At 39.3% G+C, this 13713-nt stretch overlaps 1 protein-coding gene across 1 annotated transcript in view; it reads left to right on the forward strand.

Annotated features, from left to right (window-relative positions):
* The window catches only part of LOC117365127 (dedicator of cytokinesis protein 2-like), a 1549644-nt gene that overhangs the window by 312581 nt on the left and 1223350 nt on the right, over positions 1-13713 (forward strand). The window lies entirely within an intron of this gene.

The raw sequence follows: 13713 nt of genomic DNA on the forward strand, positions 1-13713 counted from the left end.
AATGCTGCTTGCTGCCCGATGAAGATCAGGACATCGGGGAAGGAGCAGGGAGAAATCGGCTGCTGGCTTGGGGGTGAGGGTAGGGAAAGAATCGTGGAAGTGGAGAAATCGGCACGATGGCTTTGTGCAGGCTAGGGGGAGAGAGAAAGAAAGAAAGGAAAAAATAAAGAGGGGGGGCCAGGGGGAGAGAGAAAGAAAGGCAGAAAGAAAGAGGGGGACCAAGGGGAGAGAAAGAAAGGCAGAAATAAAGAGGGGGACCAAGGGGAGAGAAAGAAAGGCAGAAATAAAGAGGGGGTCAAGGGGGAGAGAAAGAAAGGCAGAAAGAAAGAGGAGGGCCAGGGGGAGAGAGAAAGAAAGGCAGAAAGAAAGAGGGGGACCAAGGGGAGAGAAAGAAAGGCAGAAATAAAGAGGGGGGTCAAGGGGGAGAGAAAGAAAGGCAGAAAGAAAGAGGGGAGCCAGGGGGAGAGAGAAAGAAGAAGGATCAGAAGAAGGACCAGAGACTCATGAAATCACCAGACAAAAAAGTAAGAAAAATGATTTTATTTTCAACTTAGTGATCAAAATGTGTCCGTTTTGAAAATTTATATCTGCTGTCTATATTTTGCACTATGGCCCCCTTTTACTAAACCGCAAAAGAGTTTTTTAGTGCAGGGAGCCTATGAGCGTCGAGAGCAGCGTGGGGCATTCAGCGCAGCTCCCTACGCTAAAAACCGCTATCGCAGTTTAGTAAAAAGGGAGGGGGAATATTTGTCTATTTTTGTATAGTTGTTACTGAGGTGACATTGCATAAAGTCATCTGCCTTGACCTCTTTGAAAACCCGCGGAATATAAATGATAATTAACATTTTCTCTGCGTACAGCGTGCTTTGTGTTTTTAAAATTTTATTGTTGGTAGATCATTTTGACTTGGCCACAAAGGTAAGGGGGAGGGAGGGAGGGGAACTGCTGAAAGACATCTAATAATCCTTGCAGGCTTGACTGCAGGGAATTATTTTTGTAAAATCATGTTTTGTTATGTGACTGGCATTATCTAGACTTTAATTTCTATGAATGAATAGAATGAAAATGATATAAAATTACTTGCTTGTTTTTATGTGCGTGCGCTGAAGGAAAGTGGAGAGAGAGTGGGCTGAGGATGCTGAAGGGAAATGGGGAAGAGAGTGGGGAGAAGACGCTGATTTATAAATTGACAATTGTACAGAATATTGTTTCTTTTTATACTTTAATATAAACAATTCAAGGCTTGTGTGGATGGAATCAGGTGGTTTGCGGGGATGGGGACCGAGCTTACGGGGATTAGTCCAATAAAATTGTATTTTTTTATATCTCATTATTTGTTTTATTTTTATTTGTTAATTTATAAAGTGGTGATTGTTATGTATCAGTTTTTTCAAATTTACATCTACTGTCTTTATATTTTGCACTGTATTAGAGGACATGTGTTACTGTTTTTTGTGGTGTTGCATTGTATCCAGGGTCTGGTTTCTTGGCGGATCAGTTTAACTTTTGTCTACATATTTCTATTTTTAGTTTGTGATTATTCCATTTTGGGCGAGGGTGTATCTCTGTTCTGTGTGTATGAAAAAGACATAGTTTTCAGTTGGCATTGACTACAGGACCAATTGACTGTGCGGGATCTGGCTTGTTTAGTTTTACAATGTATGTGTTGGTGTTCTAGTGCTCACTGCAGTGTTTAAGATGCAGCCTTTTCCTAGGTACACTCTTGTGGTGCGATATGTAGATTGGTACTAAAAATCATATTTTTCATATAGATGGGGGGGGTGTCAAAAAATGATGGGCCCTGGGTGCCACATACCCTAAGTACGCCACTGCCTGCAACTACTCCATATGTACTTCTAATGTCATGACAATTTAGACATAATTTATGTTTTGTTATGTTTGGAATAATGGTTACATATATGAGGTTCAATAAAAGAAAATTTTCACTGCCTGTTTCTATTCTGACCATTTATTCCATTTCATGGTTATTGCAAAAAAAAAAAAAAAAAATTTTTACATGGGGGGGGGGTGTCAAAAAATGATGGGCCCCGGGTGCCAAATACCCTAGGTACGCCACTGCATGGTATCCTATTATATAAGAGAGCCTAAGTGCCTAGGCCAAATCTAATCAAGGGTTTCACAGAAATATGTCCCCCCCCAAAAAAAAATATGGTCCAAATCATTTCTGTGGAAGAAGGAGTTGCACTTCTAAAGCAGAGAAGACTTAGACATAGTGAAATGTAGCAGAGAGCAGCACAAGATAGTTTAAAAGAATTACCTACTCTTCCAAACTCCTAATTTGCTCCTATCCCTTGCCTCAAACTGCTTGAACAGTCCAGAAATTACCCCCTCCTTAACTGCCAGACCACTCCACAAACTGCCTTACCTCCAGACTTTACCCCTGCATTCTAGTCTTTTAATGTATCATTCTTCTCTGCTACTTCCAGGCAAGGTTCTTTCTCCCAGAGTTTCTGGGTTCAATTCACAGATTCTTGAACTGTTCAGCTGGTTAAGATTCAGTTGAGGTGATTGAGCTGGGCTCTGTAGGTTTCCTCTGTCTAATCCACTGCAACTGCTATCTAATGCTCCATTGTCCTTTGACATCATAGTTTCCATCTCTATTCTAGAGGTGGTCCAACTCAGGGATATTCCTGAGGTTATTCCTTCTACTAGATATTCCACAGCTAGATAGACAAAGTCCATCATCTTATTTAGTTAGAGAGAGCCTAGATAAAATCTTTTTTGCATCCTCTGGAGGCACCCACTAGCAATGGAAATGATGCCTCCTCCCTGTCAAATGAGGATGGCTGGAAGACAGGCACAATATTTAGTTGTTTCTTCAGCCAGTCCTCATGGTTTTGCTGAATGGTAGCTCTTCCATGGCCACATGTTCATACACTTTCTGGATGGTGAATATTTCACAACATGAGCTGGGAGCCATTATCATTCAGTCTGTTTAGGTGTGTCAACTTTTCTTCTTTCCATGCCAGGTTATGTGGCAAGAGTGTTCTGGAAGAGTTTGTTGAGCTTTATTCTGAAATCAGGGGAAGGGGGGGTTGGACTATGGAGGGAGGAGAAGGATAGGGAGGGGATGGGGAAATTACTGATATTAAGCTATTTTTTTCTGATGGGCTTATATGAGAGGATTTGATTTACTCTTGGTTTATTGAATTCCTTTATTAAGTACATTGTTCTTAATATTGGGATGTCTGCTTTTCTGTTGTGAGTTGTTGGGGTGAAGGCTGGGTGAAGCTCTGATAGCTTTAGACAAGAGTGCATAGTTATTAGGCTTAAGATGTTATTTTACAAATTTATGTCTCATGTCTAAGTCCTCTTTAAAGATCTGCTCCTGGAATGTGCCAGGAATAAATTCTCCTCTAAAGCGCACAAAAATCTTATAAATCAGATGTGATATGTTTACAGGAAACAAAGTTAAATGAGCTAGAACATCAAAAATTGAACGGTAATTGGATACAGACCTGTTATTTTGCTTCCTCAGGAAAGAAAAGAGCTGGCATAGCAATCCTTTAAATAAATCAGTTCATTTTCAGTTGATCAGTTTGTTACAGGATGATGTGGACAGATATGTAATCCTATATGGATGACTCAAAGGATCTATTGTTTGGGTGGCCTCCATTTATGTTCCTAATGCCAATCAAACCTGTTATCTATTCTAGCCCCATTTACATGTTCTTATTTAACAGCTGTGGGTGATTTTAATACTATTATGCAGGCTGCCATCAATACTATTGCAGGCTGAAGGGGGAGGAGTGTGGCACAGTGGTCAAAGCCACAGCCTCAGCACCCTGAGGTTGTGAGTTCAAACCCATGCTGCTACCCAACACCCTTGGCAAGCCACCCAATCCCACCATTACCCCAGGTATACTAGATAGATCATGAGCCCACAGGGAAAAAAAATGCCTGAGTACCTGAATAAATTCATGTAAACCATGCTGAGCTCCCTGGGAAGAACAGCATAGAAAATTGAATAAATAAATACATTTGGGTCTTAAAGTTATTGCTAAATGCTTGAACCTGGTAGATGCTTGGAGATTGCTCCACCCTACTGACATGGATTTCACTCATTCTGTATTTCTAAAGCACATAACTCCATGTCGAGGGTTGGTTTCATTTTTACCTCAAATCTTCTGGGGGGGGTTTTCATGTAGTGCAAGCAGATATTAGCCTTATAATGATTTCTGACTGTACCTTGATTTTTTTTTGTACAGGTCAAAGGTATGGGGCCTAATAGATGAGGGTCAACTAGATGAAAATTCCCTGCTCATGGATATAATGACAAAGGGTCTCATATATATTTATTATGGCCACTGGTTTAGTAAGGGAGTACAGGGGGGTGGTTTGCCCCGGGTGCGGTCTTTGCAAAGAGCACTGGCACCTGTCCTCCTTTCTGCCCCCTCCTTCCCATCCCCTTGCCACACGCATCCATCCCTTCCCTCGTACCTTTTTAATTTTTCCTGCACCAGCAGCATGACAAACTTGCTGCCTACATCGATGTCCCTTCTCTCTGATGTCACTTCTGGGATCCGTGCCTAAGACGTAACGTCAGAGAGATAGCCGACACAACACAGGCAGCAAGTTCATGCTGTTGCTCTCGCCTGGAAAATTAAAAAGGGAAGAGGGGCACACGCGCAGCAGGGGAGGTCGTGAAGGAGCGGGGACAGGGGAGGGGCACCACCGCCCTGGGTGCCACTTACCCTCGGAAAGACTTTTGTAATAATACCAAGGAGCATGTGGCTAATTCCTTTTTTTATTTTGGAATATAGCACAGGTTGTCTTAAGGGGGAGCATAATAGCCAATGTTAATAAGAGGAAAAAACTAATTTCAGCTCAAATATTAGACCTAGAAGATCTGTGTAAGAGATTCCATATGGCTTACAAAAATGCATGTCTTCACCATCAAACAACTCCACATTCCTTAATCCAAGAAAAGAATCAAAAGAATTAAAATTATTATAAATACCAATTATACAAATTTGGGAACAAGCTAAACAAATTGCTTACCTTATGAAGTCTGCGGTGGGGGGGAGGGCAACAACTATTACAGCTATGAGGAATTCTGTCGGACAAATAGTAACTAGTTTGATTTGGAACAGATATTTCCTCAATTTTACCAAAATTGTTAGTCATCAGAAATTACTTGCTCTGAAATTATCCTTGATTCTTGGTTGGCTAAAATATTAATGCCTAACCTTTCCCCTATGGATAAATTGGGGTTAAATGGCCCAATTACAGGAAAGGAGATCCAGCAAGCTATAATCTCACCTCAAATTACACAAATCACCTGGTCTAGATAGTTATAGTGGAGAATTGTTTATATTGTTTCAACATCAACTAGTGGGACCATTGAAAGCATACTATATGCAAGCAGTTTTAGATGGAAGTTTCCCAGCTCACTTGAACCATGCTCTAATCTATTACCCAAGCCTGGAAAAGATCCACTACTGGAAAAGATCCTCTACTGCCTTGTTCCATTGCTTTTTTCATAATATGTCCCCTCTGAAATTCTTAACAAACTGTAAATTGTATTTTTTTTTCAAGCTTCTTCACACTATAATTGCACTGACTACCCACATATTGTAACGCGCTGATTGTTCAGCTCTCTTCAATGTGCCCTCTTCAATGTCCCCTCTGAAATTCTTAACAAACTGTACATTGTAATTTGCTGCATTTTTTTTAAGGTTCTACTTACTATAATTTCACTGACTATCTACATATTGTAACTCGTTGATTGTCCAGCTCTATTCAATGTAAACCGCCTAGAAGTTGCAAGATTATGGCAGTATAGAAGAATAAAGTTGTTATTATTATTATGTCTTATAAATGTTGATTTAAACATCTTTGCAAGGACACTGGCTAAGTGTTTAGCTAAATTAATGTCCAGGCTGGTTGGAGAAGAGCAGGTGGGATTTGTTGTGGTAAATGGAGTTCACCCTGAGGAAACGGATGTTACTAATGGTGTTCTATAAGATTCAGTTCTTGGGCCTTCTCTTTTTAACATTTATGTAAGTGATATTGGTGAAGGGCTGACTAGTAAGGTTTGACTCTTTGCTGATGAGAGCAAAATCTGCAATAGGGTTGACACTCCTGATGGTGTGGATAACACAAGGAAGGATCTAACAAAGCTTGAAGAATGGTCTAGAATTTGGTAGCTAAGATTTAATGCTAAGGAATGCAGGTTAATGCATTTGAGTTGCAAAAACCCTAGGGAACAGTACAGTTTAGGGGGTGAAGAACTTTTGTGCATGAAAGAGGAGTGGGGTTTGGGTGTGATCATATGTGATGATCTTAAGGTAGCCAAACAGGTAAAAAAGGCAACAGTGAAAACTAGAAGGATGCATGGGTGCATAGAGAGAGAAATGGCCAGTAGGAAAAAGGAGATATTGATACCCCTGTATAAGACTAGTAAGACCTCATTTAGAATATTATGAATAATACTGGAGACCTCACCCTCAAAAAGATATAAACAGAATGGAGTCAATCCAGAGGAAGGCTACTAAAATGGTTGGTGATCATCATAAAGTATATGAAGCAGATTTAAAGATCTCTATATATACTTTAGAGCAGTGGTTCCCAAACCTGTCCTGGGGGACCCCCAGCCAGTCAGGTTTTCAAGATATCCCTAATGAATATGCATGAGAGAGATTTGTAAATCTCTCTCATGCATATTCATTAGGGATATCTTGAAAACCTGACTGGCTGGAGGTCCCCCAGGACAGGTTTGGGAACCACTGCTTTAGAGGAAAGGCAGGAGAAGGGAGATATGATAGAGACATTTAAATACCTACCCTCTGGAGTGAGGGGGCATAGATAAAGGTGAAGCAGGATAGACTTAGAAGTAACCTAAGAAAATACTTTTTTCACAGAAAGGGTAGCAAAAGCATGGAATTGCCTTCCAGTGAAGGTGGTGGCAATGAAAAATGTATCCAAACTCAAGAAAGCTTGAGACGAGTATGATGGATCTCTAACATAGAGGAAGGGATAGAAGATGGTATTGAAGGCAGGCAGGATAGGTCATATGGTCTTTATCTACCTTCATTTTCTATGTTTCTAAAGTTAATCAGGCACTAGTCTGAATATCGACCAGTCTTGATTAATTATCGACCACTGATAACCTGGATATTCAATCAGGTAAGCCCTTGGCTGTGAGTTGCTCCAATGTCACATACCACTGCAGGCTGGATACCGAGCAGAATGAATCTCACCTTTATACCAGGTAATAAATTATAAACTGCTCTTTTATCATGATATTCACAACGAAGTACAATATGATAAAATAAAAGCATAATAAGAACATAAGAATTGCCGCTGCTGGGTCAGACCAGTGGTCCATCGTGCCCAGCAGCCCGCTAATGCGGCAGCCCTTAGGTCAAAGACGAGTGCCCTAACTGAGACTAACCTTACCTGCGTACGTTCTGGTTCAGCAGGAACTTGTCTAACTTTGTCTTGAATCCCTGGAGGGTGTTTTCCCCTATAACAGCCTCTGGAAGAGTGTTCCAGTTTTCCACCACTCTCTGGGTGAAGAAGAACTTCCTTACGTTTGTACGGAATCTATCCCCTTTTAACTTTAGAGAGTGCCCTCTCGTTCTCTCTACCTTGGAGATGGTGAACAACCTGTCTTTATCTACTAAGTCTATTCCCTTCATTATCTTGAATGTTTCGATCATGTCCCCTCTCAGTCTCCTCTTTTCAAAGGAGAAGAGGCCCAGTTTCTCTAATCTCTCACTGTACAGCAACTCCTCCAGTCCCTTAACCATTTTAGTCACTCTTCTCTGGACCCTTTCAAGTAGTACTTTGTCCTTCATCTACAGCGACCAGTGCTGGACGCAGTATTCCAAGTGAAGGCGTACCATGGCCTGGTACAGCGGCATGATAACCTTCTTCGATCTGTTTGTGATCCCCTTCTTAATCATTCCTAGCATTCTGTTCGCCCTTTTTGCCGCCGCCAATCCAAATATCAGGCCTGTTTTTCCAGAATTCTAAGTTCTGGAAAAGTTTCTGCCAGAAGCCGAAATAAAATCTGAGATGGACTTGCAATCAATCCCTGTGACCTAGAAGTGAAAGATGCTGAGTCTCTGCACTTATCCCATGAGCCATTGAGTCACCTTAAGTTGCTTCTTTTCACTTCCACAGCTCAGATCTGATATTGGAGCTGCCACAGTTGGAGGGTTTGACTTCTTGCTGCACAGCTACTGAGGCTAGTGTTTTCAGTGTTCTAGGTATTAAAATTCCTCCCAGCAACTCATGGCATGAGATAAGCTCTTTAATAAATGAATCAGTTGTATTTCAGAGAGAATTGTGTTTTCTTTTATTTTTCTGCACTTTTGCGAAAGTGTGATCCAATTTAACTGTGAAAGATGGAGAGATAGAGAGAGGAGCATGAGCCACAAAGGAAGAGAGAAGGAAATAAGAAGTTAGAAACAAACTTGAAAAGGGAAAGGGAGGGAGTGTTAGAAAACAAGAAGGAATGATAGAGACTGAGAAGGGAAGAGTGAACGGGAATGAGACAGATAGATGGAAAAAGAATGAAAGTGTATACATAGGGACAGCTATTTTAAAAGCCATTGTCATGAACAAAAGGATACTGGGTAGTTATTTAACGGGGTGACAAGGTTAATGGGGAAGGGATATTTTTATTTTATAAAGATGCATGCTAGGCAATATTCAGCTGGCAGTGGTCTTGTGTTTTTAAATGCTGACAGCTGCAAGCTGAATTAGGCTCAGATAATCAATGCCAGCCCATGCCCAGGCACCAGAATTGAATATACAGATGTAGGCAAGTGTATGGGCACAACAGCTAATGGTTTTGCATCTAGATCTCACCAGATATTGATTGGAACTAGATAAGACAGCTAAGTATTTGTCAGGATCGTGATAAAGTGGTGGTGGGGGGGGGGGAGTTGTAGATTGTGGGGAAGTGGTCATGTGAAGGGCCCCTTTATCCAGGTCTTGGATAATACTCAGAGGCTTGACTGGGCAAAGTTAGAACCGATGAAGTTACAGAGTAATACTTTTTAAACCAAAAGGAGGAAATATTTTTTCACTCAGAGTATAGTTAAGCTCTGAAATGCCAGAGGTTGTGGTAAGAGTGGTTAATGTAGATAGTTTTGGGGGGCTTTTTTTAGTTCAAAATATTTTTATTGATTTTATAGGTATAAAATGAACAGCAAAAGGCTTCCGAGGAAGCCCAACAAGAAAAAGAAGTGACAGCTCCTAAATGGTTTTAAAAAAGGTTCAGACAAGTTCATGGAGGAAAAGTCCATAAACTGCTGTTGAGACAGACATGGGAGAAGCCACTGCTTACCCTGGATTAGTGGCATGGAATGCTCCTACTATTAGGGTTTTTGCCAAGTACTTGTGACTTGGATTGGCCTCCATGAAGATCCAGTAAGGCTATTCTTATGTTCTTATGTTTCTGAGTGGTCCTATTTGCCTGGTTTACCTATTTGGGTCCTGGCTGCAAATCAGCTGGTATTAGGATAAGTGCTGACTCGGCCCCAACTCCACCCACATGAGAACCAGTTTCAACTTCAGAAGTTAGAGGGGCTTTTCAGCAACATTATCCAGTTAAGTGCTGCTGAATATTCCTTCAGGACCCACTCAGCGTAATATAATAATAATAATTTATTTTTATATACCACCTAACCAGCAGTTCATAGCCGTACAGCGAGAGATTAGAGAAACTGGGCCTCTTCTCCCTTGAAAAGAGGAGATTGTGAGGGGACATGATAGAAACATTCAAAATACTGAGGGGAAATACTGAGGAGAAAGACAGACTGTTCACCCTCTCTAAGGTAGGGAGAACAAGAGGACACTCTCTAAAGTTGAAAGGTGATAGATTCTGTACAAACGTAAGGAAATTCTTCTTCACCCAGAATGGTAGAAAACTGGAACACTCTTCCGGAGTCTGTTATAGGGGAAAACACCCTCAAGCATTTAAAGACAAAGTTGGACAAGTTCATGCTAAACTGGTGAGACTGGACACATTTGGAGCACTGGTCTTGACCTTGGGGCCGCCGCATGAGCGGACTGCTGGGCAGGATGGACCATTGGTCTGACCCAGCAGCGGCAGTTCTTATATTCTTATGTACACAATAGGTACTCGGCATACAATATAATAATAATATCATACATAATAAAATTCTAAGTAACTAATACAAGCATTAAAACTAATGAATAAAACCCCCAATATAAACTAAAATAAGTATAGATAAAAAGATTAAAAGTACATTATAACTACATGATAATATGAAAATCAATAATGTATATTATATTGTTTAAATAAGTGGGTTTTAAGATCTTTTCAAAATTGATAGCAAGTAAGAAATGGAGAAACAAGAAGATTCAAACATGAATTCATTAATCCGGCTTAGAATGCTAAGGTCCTATCCAAACATTTTTTGCAACGACATGCATTTGCTGAAGGAAAATAAAACCAACCAGACCTACAAATATTTTTCTTAGAAATAAAAAAAAACCTAAAATGAGAAACAAGGTAAGCCGGTGCTAAACCAAATAAAGCTTTAAAACAAATGCATCCAAATTTAAATAACACTCAAGCCTCAAACAGTATCTAGTGAAGCTTTTGATAATATACACTGATATGATCGTGTTTTTTCAGATTAAAAATCAAACGGGATTTAGAGCTGATTTTTAAATCAGTAAACCTCAAAGGGTCTTATATGGAATCTATTCCACCTACTGTCATTAAAAAATATTTCCCTATTTTTGGGCCTTATATACATACACTAATTAATATTAGCTTACAACAAGGCATTGTTCCTACAGTCTGGAAAAAATCGATCATACGACCAGTCCTTAAGGATTTAAAAATTGGCCCTGACATTAAATCTAACTATAGACCAATAGCCAATATTCCATATTTAGCAAAAATAACGGAAAAAATTGTATACAATCAACTATTAGAATATATAGAAAAAACTAACATACTTCATCCAAATCAAACAGGATTCAGACAAAATCACTCTACTGAATATTCTTTGATAGGATTGACTTCAACAATTTTGTACCACTTAGATCACCATTCTTCGGTTATTTTGATCTCATTAGACTTATCATCTGCCTTCGATACGATCGACCATATTCTTTTGATTCAAAGACTTCAGTCCATTGGCATAACTGACCAAGTTTTAAACTGGTTCAAATCTTATTTCCATAATCGTTCATCAAATGTCATTTTTAATAATAGCACCTCCAATAGTTTTTCAGCACCGTATGGAATACCACAAGGATCAATTCTCTCTCCAATATTATTTAACATTTTTCTTGCTCCTCTTTTGACCTTATGTCAATCTATCGGATTTTCTGTTTACGCCTACGCTGACGATATTCAGTTATTACACCCAATTGACCCTGACAGCTCACAAGATATAACAATAATAAATGAGAAATTGGATCAAATTCACCATTGGTTAGATGTCAATAAGCTATCTTTAAATATTCTTAAAACCAAGGTTATGCTTTTTCCTTGGAAAGACTGTAGTAAACCAATTATCCCGATTTCTATTAATCATACTCCTCTGCTGATTCACCAAAATATTAAGATCCTAGGTATAACATTCGACACTAAATTATCATACCACGATCATATAAGCAATGTGGTCAAATCTACCTTTTTTAGATTACGCCAAATTCGATCTGTTGCAAAATTCTTATGCGAAAAATCTTTAAATATCCTAATACATTCCCTTATCATTTCCAAATTAGATTATTGCAATGCTTTGTTCATGGGCATATCCCAAAAAGAAATTAGACGCCTTCAAATCATACAGAACGCTTCCATAAAAATAATTTATAAAGCTAAGAAATTCGACCACGTCACTCCTTTACTTAAAGAGTCCCACTGGCTTCCCGTGGTACATCGTATTCTATATAAAATTTGTTTGCTTACGTTCAAATCAATAATGTCCCAAACCCCAGCCTTTATTTTTAGAGTTCTAATTCCCTATACAACTTCAAGAACACTTAGATCTCAGGACCAACATCTATTGGCTATTCCATCATTGAAAGTTATAAACACTAGACGGCTTACTATTTTTTCAGTGACCGCACCACAATCCTGGAATAATCTTCCTATTTATATTAGAGAAGAAAAGAACTTAGTTAATTTTAAGACTAAGCTTAAAAGTTTCTTATTCAATGATGCTTTTAATTAATATTCAATGATGTTTTTAATTAATATACAACTTTATAATCTTTCTTATCTTTTATATTTTTATTCATGTTTTTATTCCCTCCCTATTGTTGTAATCCTGAAATATAAAATTTGATACATAATGTAACCCTTTAAATATCGTTTTCCTAATGTTTCATGATTGTAAGTTTTTGTAATTATGTAATTTTATTTGTCTATGTAATAACTATCCCAAGTTTTTATTTATTCATTATTGATTGTATATCGCCTAGAATGTAGAATAGGCGATTAATCAAATTGCATAATAAACTTGATAAACTTGATAAACTTTATAAACTTGAGCTCTCTCAACCTCTTAACTGGCTTTGAATATCGACCCCATAGATATCATTGGGGCCTATTTATTAAAGTAAAGTAAGTTTTTGGATTTATCATGTGTTATCCAACACAATTAATATGCAGTTAGAGGAAAAACTATGGGCTCCTTTTACTAAGGTGCGCTAGTGGTTTTAGCGCACGCACAAGATTAGGGTGCTATAGCGCGCGCTAGCTAAAAAATTACCGCCTGCTTAAAAGGAGGCGGTAGCAGCTAGTACATGCGGCAATATAGCACGTGCTATTCCGCGCGTTAAGGCCCTAACGCACCGTTGTAAAAGGAGCCCTATGCAATAAATGCTGCGGACCTGTCCAGCGTTCCCTCTGCAATTTCTGCACAAAGTTCCTTACCATACATTACTGTGAAGCATTAGGTGTACATATGTAACTGCTACCTCTTTTTTTGTTTTTTATTCATACAAAAATTTCAAGAACTTAATGACAGTAGGAAGGGAGGCCACTGACTTCTTCCCCACTTGGGCAGTTCCGGCAGCAGATCTCATCAGCTACAGGGCAGCTAGAGGAGTGTGTGGCGCAGAGGTTAGAGCTACAGCCTCAGCACCATGAGGTTGTGGGTTCAAACCCAAGCTGCTCCTTGTGACCCTGGGAAAGTCACTTAATCTTCCATTGCCCCAGGTACATTAGAATGTGAGCTCACCTGGGCCAACCAGAATCCTAGGTCCGGGGTGCATCTACTTATAGCAGTTTGCTGGCCTACATTGTACGCGTCTACTGCTGGCCTAGGGAAGTGCGTACGGCAGTCTAGGTCCACCTAAGGCTACTTCCAGACCAAACCATGCCCATGCCTAGCCTTAGGCAAGCTTAGGTGGGCTTGCGTGCCTCCCTAATGTAGGCGGCCTGCCTCGGGATTTTTTTTTATAAAACATGCATCCCAATTGCCTGGTTAGACAGCAGTAGGACGCCTACCGCTGCCTACAATCGGGACATCGTTTATAGAATTTGCCCCTTTATCTACATTTACATGTATTTTAGATTGCTATATTTACACTTTATCTACATTTACATATATCTACATTTATCTTACATATTTATACCATAATATGTATTTATACTATAATACATTCATTTTATGTATATTTATTATTTATTAATTATTTATATACCACTTATATCCTAAGTGGTTTACATTCAGATACTTTATTATA

The sequence above is a fragment of the Geotrypetes seraphini genome, chromosome 1 (assembly GCF_902459505.1).
Source record: "Geotrypetes seraphini chromosome 1, aGeoSer1.1, whole genome shotgun sequence".
Lineage (NCBI taxonomy): Eukaryota > Metazoa > Chordata > Amphibia > Gymnophiona > Dermophiidae > Geotrypetes > Geotrypetes seraphini.